This window comes from Cupressus sempervirens, chromosome 3, assembly GCF_028749045.1.
Source record: "Cupressus sempervirens isolate cs-2001-9-10 chromosome 3, ASM2874904v1, whole genome shotgun sequence".
NCBI classification, from domain to species: Eukaryota; Viridiplantae; Streptophyta; class Pinopsida; order Cupressales; family Cupressaceae; genus Cupressus; species Cupressus sempervirens.
In genome coordinates, this window is record NC_143120.1 from 433,296,504 (window position 1) to 433,305,092 (window position 8,589).

Below are 8,589 nucleotides of genomic sequence, written 5' to 3' on the forward strand. Positions count from 1 at the left end.
GTTGGTCTAGTATTAGACAATGTAGTACACAATATTTAAACTACAACTCTTTAGGTGAAATTGAAAATAAATTAGGGTGTATCAGATAATAGGATTTGACATATTATAGTATGATTTTATTTTGAAGTCATTACAATGGTTGATTTCAGAGAAAATTTGCAAAAAATGATGATAAATGGGGAGCTCTAAGATGGTTCATTAGTCAATGATCCATCATCAGGATGAGAGAGCTTAGGGAACAAAAAATTGCACCTAGAAGGATAATCCTGATGATGGATCATTGAGTATGATCTGAAACATTGATGCTATCAAGCTTACACACAATCGCACCCAGAAGCATAAATATGAATAGCATGGATTGTGGAAATCTATTACAATTTATGGTTCATTAGCTTTGCCAACACCTGATGGCTTGGAATTAAAGTAATGATAGAGACAAAATGGGAAATATGGTCTAAATATTAAATAAAGAGAAACAAATAAAATATGGTGCAAAGGTAGAGTACCTAATAAGAAGGATGAGGTCAATTTTGAAATCATGTGGACATTCACAAATATTGCATGCACTACATAGTTGGTTTTCTATATCTAGGGATGGACCCCAACTATACATCCCCTATATCTATATTTGTCAAAATAATAATGAAATAACCAAAAAAAGAAGAAGTCTTTTTTCCAACAAGAAATCACAAGTACCTTAATGTCAATCATCTAGTTGAGTGATCAATAACATGCAAGATACAAATTTACAACACATACTAAATAATAAATACCCATGTATTCAAATTCAATAAAAACATATCAAAACAATTGACTAAGATTAAATTGTCTAGTAAACAATAAGACATGCAATACTTAAAATCATCTACTAAATTGTCTAGTAAACAATAAGACATGGAATACTGAAAATCATCTACCCAATTTAGAGAGAAGATGCAAGGTACGAATCTGAAAATTGCACTTTTTTTCCAATAAACAATCAGACATGCATTACTAACAAACATCTACCCAATTGAGAGAGAAGATGCAAGACACAAAATTTGAAATTACACTTTCTTTTTCTAGTAATCAATCAGACATACAATACAGAAAATTATCTACTAAATTCAGAGAGAAGATGCAAGACACAATTCTGAAAATTATACTAAATACCCATCTTTGAGTTTGGCATTCAATGAAAAAATGATGAATGCAATCGACTAAAATTAAATTGGAAAATGTTTTTTTCCCAATAAACAATCAAACATGTGATAGTTGATCTACCTGAGTCAGAGAGAATATGCAAGACATTTATCCAAAAATTACACTAGTAACCCATCTTTGAAAGGTTGATAATCTCATAAAATAAAAACATCATTATCGCAAAATAAGGACAATTCAGCCTTAATAAGAATTAACAAGCACGGGCATCCCATCGTAATCCAGTTCACATCCATAACTTGGGCATACATAAAAAATTGAGAGAGGAAAAGCGAAAAAAATAGGATCTTAAAGGCATTGGCAAGAACAATATTGGGAATAGCAAACTTGGATGCAAACAAAGACATAGCAAGCAATATAGCCACAAGATTTTGGCTATTAAAGCTAGACAAAATCACAACCAATTAATCCCCCAAATTTTGGATAAAATGCACCATTCCTAGTGAAAATACAGATAATTCACCTTCCTCAACAATCTCTTCAATCAGCCAGTTCTGTGTATCAATAAATCTGGCACACAAAGTGCCTTTCATCACAATCAAAACCTCTGAAGCCCTCAAATGAAAATGTGGTTTCACAATTCTACCTTTCCTATAATTGATTCAGGCAAAGGATAGCCCCTGGATATCCAGGCCCAAAAAAGATACAGCCATGGTAATCCTGAGAGCAGATTCTAATGTATTCAATGTGTTTCAAGGCTTCAAAAGCAATGAGTGAATTTTTTAGACATGAAGGGATGGACGATAATGGGTAGTTAAAACCATTAGGCTACCATAAATGCATTGAAAACACTCACTCAGTGGGTGAGTGGAGAACACACTTTCTCAACTCACCAACTCTGACTACACTCACCAACTACCTAGACTTAGTTGATGTGAAAATTGGTTATTGATGATTGAAAAATGGTATGTACGGAAAGGTTTAATAGTGTGAGACAAATTCTAGTTGTAGGCAACCTCAATGGGAAAGCCTGTCAGCTAATAAATTAAAATGGAAATTATATAGCATTGAAATTGAATACAAACTGAGATGTCCCTACACTTAATGAAAGTAAAACCCCCTAACTGCAACTATTATTGCCTGTGATATTTTGGATACTATTTCTATAAATTAGAGATTTAAAGCAACTCAAATTTATTTCCAAGCAATAATAGAGAGAATTTTCAAACTCATTATATACTAATTCAGCCTCATGAACCCTTTGGCAACTCCATATGTATCGATAGTTAATCAAAATATTACAATAAACTATCACTAACAATGAATACTCACACAACAGCCTACATAGGGCATCCATTTTCTGTCAATGGAAACAAACATCCAAATAGAGACTAAAAGAATTTAAAAGAGCCTTCAAAAATATCCCAATTTCTAGAGAGTTATCAATAAGTATTCTCTTAACCCCTTAAACTGGAGCATTTTAAGATAATTTTAAATAAATGGATCAGCATTTTAATATTGATCATGAAAGACCCTTAAATTACATTCAAAATGGAGTGGAATCATTTTTTATGTAGAGGGTATTAGATTAGAATAAATCTCCATTATGAAACTATCTCTTCCTTAATTTTTTTTATAACAACACTTGTTGTGTCCTTTAATTGGATCATCCTAGACCCATACCCATAGTCTCAAGACCTTGGGACCTCTCAAAGGTCAAGTAATACTCTACTTCCACTAGGCTCGACATCTTATTAATAACTCACCATCAATCCTTGATCTTGTATTGATCATTCTTCTACTTTTGTGAGTGTCTTCACAATATAACTTAATCATCTCAACAACATACATAGCCTTTAATTACATTCAACACTTTTCAGATCCTAGCCCTTGAATCAACTCTCTACATGGTTCCCCTAGCATCCTATTAATAGAGAACTTCTTACATACTCCCCACAACCATCAAAAAATCATAAATGACCTTACCTTGGGTCACAACTAGATGAGGACTCTCACTATCCTAATCTTGTCAACCTGACAGTCCACAATACACTTTTGGATTCCAACCCCAAATCCTAAATTTTAAACACACACTATCAAATTGAGGTCTTTCCCTAGACAAATAAAACACTCCTTTTGGTTTTGATTACAAGTTTAATCCTTGATCTCAGGTGAACCCACAATAGTGGATTACACTTTTTTGGAGGAAGAAATTCCTCCAAAATCACAAAAGGTGGATTTTTTGCCCAAAAATTTTTGATAGAAAGTAATCATCTAGTTTTGATAGAAACTATAAAAGTTTTGATTGAAACTACTTTTGATGGTAGTTTTGATCAAAACTAACTAAATAGGAAAAATTCATCCTAAATAGTTTCGATATAATCATAACAACTTGAAACTCTGATTGCATACACTTTCTCATGATTGTCCACATATAACCCTTTTTAATTCACTTATTACTAGATTCTTGCTTGGATAAACCCTTACACTTGACTTGTACTATGGCTACCTGAAACTTCTTTTCACCATGGAGGAAACTTGTACTCTATCTTGGCTGACTAAGACATATACAACTCACCTTACTTTGCTTCTTGACCAGTACAACGTACTCACTATTTTAGTGACAGTCAACAATAAGACAACCACTTAATACCTCTTGATCCTTGTATTAACTTCCACCCATGCACTTACACACTTCCTAAACTCTTCTCTAACTTTTCCTACACCCTTCATGCATATCCAAGTCATAAAATACAACTTCTTAATCAAACAAAAAAAAATTAACTTGTTATTGTTCCTTGTAATAGTCCCACTGATTCTCTGTAACTCTTTGTTTTGTTCGACCTCCTTGGGAATTCTTTCCTTAACCAATACATCCAACATCTAGAGGACATTATTTACCCATCTCTGAATTACTTTCATTCCAACACACCCTTTAAGTTTAACTATGGACAAAGTCTCTTTATCATCACTATGACTGTCTAAATGCTTCCTTGTGACTGTTATTGTCACTTTGTTGTCATTCAATACATGTTTCCTAGCAAGTTTAGGAAAATAAAACATAGTGTTTTTACATCCTAATAGATGAGTTAAAGGCCTTATTTCATGTAGATCCTATTCAAAAACTACATTTATTGACTCTGAGGATTGACACTAGAGAACATCGGCTGAAGAGAATCCAAAATATGCCCAGGTTATACATATCATCTTGATAAAGGAAAATAATATTTTCAGTTGCAATACCACTAACTTGAATAAAACATTCTTCGACACCAAAATAAATTTGGAACATAGTACCTACTCCCTTTACAGGATGATACATTTAGTCTTCTTCTCTATATTGTATATTGTTAAGGGGCTTACCATTCTCTATCTTGATAGAGTGTGTCTTCTTATCTTATCAATTAATGAACTTAAGGGGATTTATAATGAATGGTTCATTAGGAAAACACTTGGTGAAGGTTTTTTAAATATAGTTGTAAGAAGAGAGGATTTAACCATGGAGGAAATTTTATAGTTAAGTGCGCTCAAGCTAGAGTAGTACTGGGATGGGTGACCTCCTAGGAAATCATGAGGCTTCACCTCTATGAACATTATCTAGATCTAATGAGTACTAAGTGCTCCATTTATTCTCATGAGATATGGATTCATGTGAATCACTACTCATGAAACATTGGTCAATGAGTTTTACTCAATAAACCATAAAGTTAAATCCTAATAAAAATATCACAATTATATATTGTATTTTTAACATAGTAGTGTGTTTATGCTATAGTGGTGGAATTTCATTTTCTCTACAATGTTTAGTTTTCCTATCTTGTAAGTTGTAGCGATATTTTTGTTTGTATGCAGGGATATTGAGAAAAGACAAAAAAGTAAATTTCCAAGCAATAGCGATTAGGAAGAGATATTAGAAAAGCGTTGTTTCGGTGTAGATTACAATCATTTCAAAGACATACATACGGAGTCCAAGAGGCATAACAAGACATTGGACAGAGATGGAGAAATGCTAATGAATTATACATGGGAAGTTAATAATAGGATATACTCATTAGCAATGACAAGAATATTCAAGAGTGTACAATTTACAGTGAAGGCCCAGATGTATATGATGTGATAGAGATTAGTAAATATGGAATAGTATATAATTGATGGAAGAGAAGTGAACACTGTATACATTTAGCAAGTAGATATTTGATGATAACAATTGAGTAAGTACAATGATCAAAGGCTTCAATATGGGAAACAGGAAGTCATAATAACCTAAATCTTGTGGTCTTACTCAGTTAATATCACAATGATATCAGTGTAAAGTGATAATCAAAGACAATATTAGAGATACCTATTGAACCGATGATGAACATTATATCTAGTGATTAATTTGAAAAAAAAAATACAATATTAGACATCCAATGAATCTAAGACTGGTTTCCAATGAATGGTCAATCAACTGCTAAAGACCAATTCAACAGATATGAATCTAATTAGCAATCAATTCAAATCCAATATGTGGTGACTTAACAATAAGAAAGATTTACACATCTTGGAATAGATAGATTAGTATACATATATATGCAACTCGGATTTAATACAAAAGGAATGAGGAATCTTGTTATAGAGTAGTGAACAAGTCAAACGTGTAGACAAAGGGATAGATTAACATTAGTATATCCATTCAAAATGTGAATCATGAGTAATAAGGAAGAAAGAATAATTACATTAGATGGAGAGAAACCAAATCATAATATAACTAGTTCTAAACAAAAAATACCACTTATTCATTAAAGAGGAGATAGAGTACTAAATGGATATAGTCCATATGGAATAAGTGGTTAAGAAAATGAATGAAAAGAACAAAGATTATTAGTTATTCATTTGGAAAGAGTTATCTTGTTAAAAGAAAATCAAGGTATTCAGTTATAATCATATCTATCTTACAATCCTTAGTCAATGGAATTTATGATTCAAAGACAAAATTAGGGTAGATATAGCAAGGGACATTATAGAATGGCCATGTTGTATAGATGGGCTAGGGGATTGCATTTATGTTGCAACTTAGTGTAGATTAGTCCAAACCATATTTGGTTGTTCCAACATTAGAAGATTTTACAACCACATAATGGACTATTCTCAGCTACCATGTGACCTCCCTAAATCATATACCTTTACATTATTTCTACTACACTACTTCTACTATCAAATCTAACTATAAAACTTGAATATCATCTACCATACATCACTCCTACAGGTGTACATTGATCATTTATAATCAAATTCAATTATTGTGAGTTTTAAAATTGTGTATCTTAGTGATTTTAAGTTATTCAAGTATTAAAAAATTGATATAAAAGTAAAGGATAAAACATTTAATGTAGACCCATGAAAATTCTTTGCCTGGGGCTCCATTCTTGAATGATTGTAGGTATTTGAGCATTAATTCATTTAATTTCAATCATATTAACACTTGCATGAATTTTTTTATTTTTTATTAGCATATATAAGTGCAATTTCCCATAAGAGAGTGTTAAGTTAGTAGGCTGCCTCATATCAAACCTCAACTACTTCTTTTCATTTGGGTTAGCCATTTGATTGGAAGAAAAATTATCTAGTACTTAGAGCATTGACACTCTTGATGCATTCAGAACCCCTTTGCCTATTATTGTGGGGTAGGGCCCCATCACCTATTATTGTGGGGTGGGGCCCATTCACCTATTATTGTGGGGTGGGCCCCTTCGCCTATTATTGTGGGGTAGGGTGGAGTAGGGCTATGGGCCCAGGCCTTGGTAGATTAGTAGTGGGGACCAAGAAGATAGCTGTCGATGGGTGGGAGGAGAAAGCTAGCTGTCAGCAGAGTGCTCTACTATTCTATGGGCACCCCCTATTAATTCTATGGTACCCTCCTACCTGATGGCATTGTGCTACATAAATATGGAAATAATAAATTAACTTGTGATGTTCTTGGTAAATCTTTTGATGCATATACATGGAGTTGGAGTGTCTGGCTTGAGCTATAGGCTTTATGTACAAATATTAGTATACTAAATAATCTTGAGTTGAATGATTATTGGATGAAAGATTTTTGTTCTTGTAAGTGCTTACTTGGAACTCCACAAAATTATTGAAGGCTTAGAAAAATATATGATGTTAGAGGAATATTTCCTTTTAAAGAGTATATTTTAGGTCATATCAGCATCAATTTTTATAATTCAAGTCATTATAAGAGAGATGAAAGCTTATATATGGATATGCTCGAGTATAATGCCTATCATATTGATAGTATAGATATTTTTACAAACATATAATATGTAAAAGAAATTTTTACTTCTCTAAGCCACCTAGAACATAATTTTTTTTTTTACTGAAATATATAGGCCTAAGTCCTATATTATAATTTGAAATTATTGTAGTCTCAAAGGTTAGTATGAAAAGGTTGTTTTTTTTTTGATGCGAGTAATAAAGATGAAAAAGAAGTACCTAGAAGAAACTTCATAGTTAAGTGCACTCAAGCTAGAGTAGTACTAGGATCAATAACCTCCTATGAAGTCCTTGTGCTTCACCTCTATGACCATCACCTAGATATAATGAGTGTTGAGTGTTCCATTTATTCTCATGAGAGATGGATTTGTATTGAATTACTACTCATGAAATATTAGTCAATGAGTTAAACTCAAAAGCTACATAGTTAAATCCTAATAGCAATATCACAATCTAACTTGATGTGAAAATTATCTCCTACTTATCAAAAGAACTACCTTTCAGCATGGGCACTTATGGGAAAAAAATATGTTGAAATGAAAAAACATCTAGTTGTTGTTGATGTTTAATAATGATTTATTGATATAAATTCAATGGACTATTATGTGATATGATTTAGGGAAAAAAACTATGAAATTTTATCCATGCTCAACTATGCTCTTTATTATCAACAGAAAGCAACTTTTTTGGGTCTTGATGATGCTTGCTTGTGGATTGCTATTTATAATTTATATAATAATGAGAGATTGAAAATGCTTGATCAAGCCATGAAGTATTATATTAAGGATTTAAGAAACATGCATCTAGGGTGCCATGATGAAGCTACATTATATTACAAAATGAATCTTGATAGAAGAAAAAATGAATAGAATTATTTTCCCCAAAATAATTGAAGCACTATTGTACCTTGCAAAATGAATCTGGATAGAATAGAAAATGAATAGAATTATTTTCCCAAAAATGATTGAAACACTATTGTACCTTGCAAATACTTTGAATAAAATAGGAAAAAGTGATTTTCTTAATACCTAGAAATACTTTGAATAGAACCTTATGCAATTTGATTGAATGCAATTTTACCTTTGGCATTCTTGTTACCTAGCAGAGGAGCATAACCTGTAAAACCATATCAAGATTATGATTATTACAATGATAAAGAAATAATTTTTGTGCTAGTGTACTTAAAGAATCAGG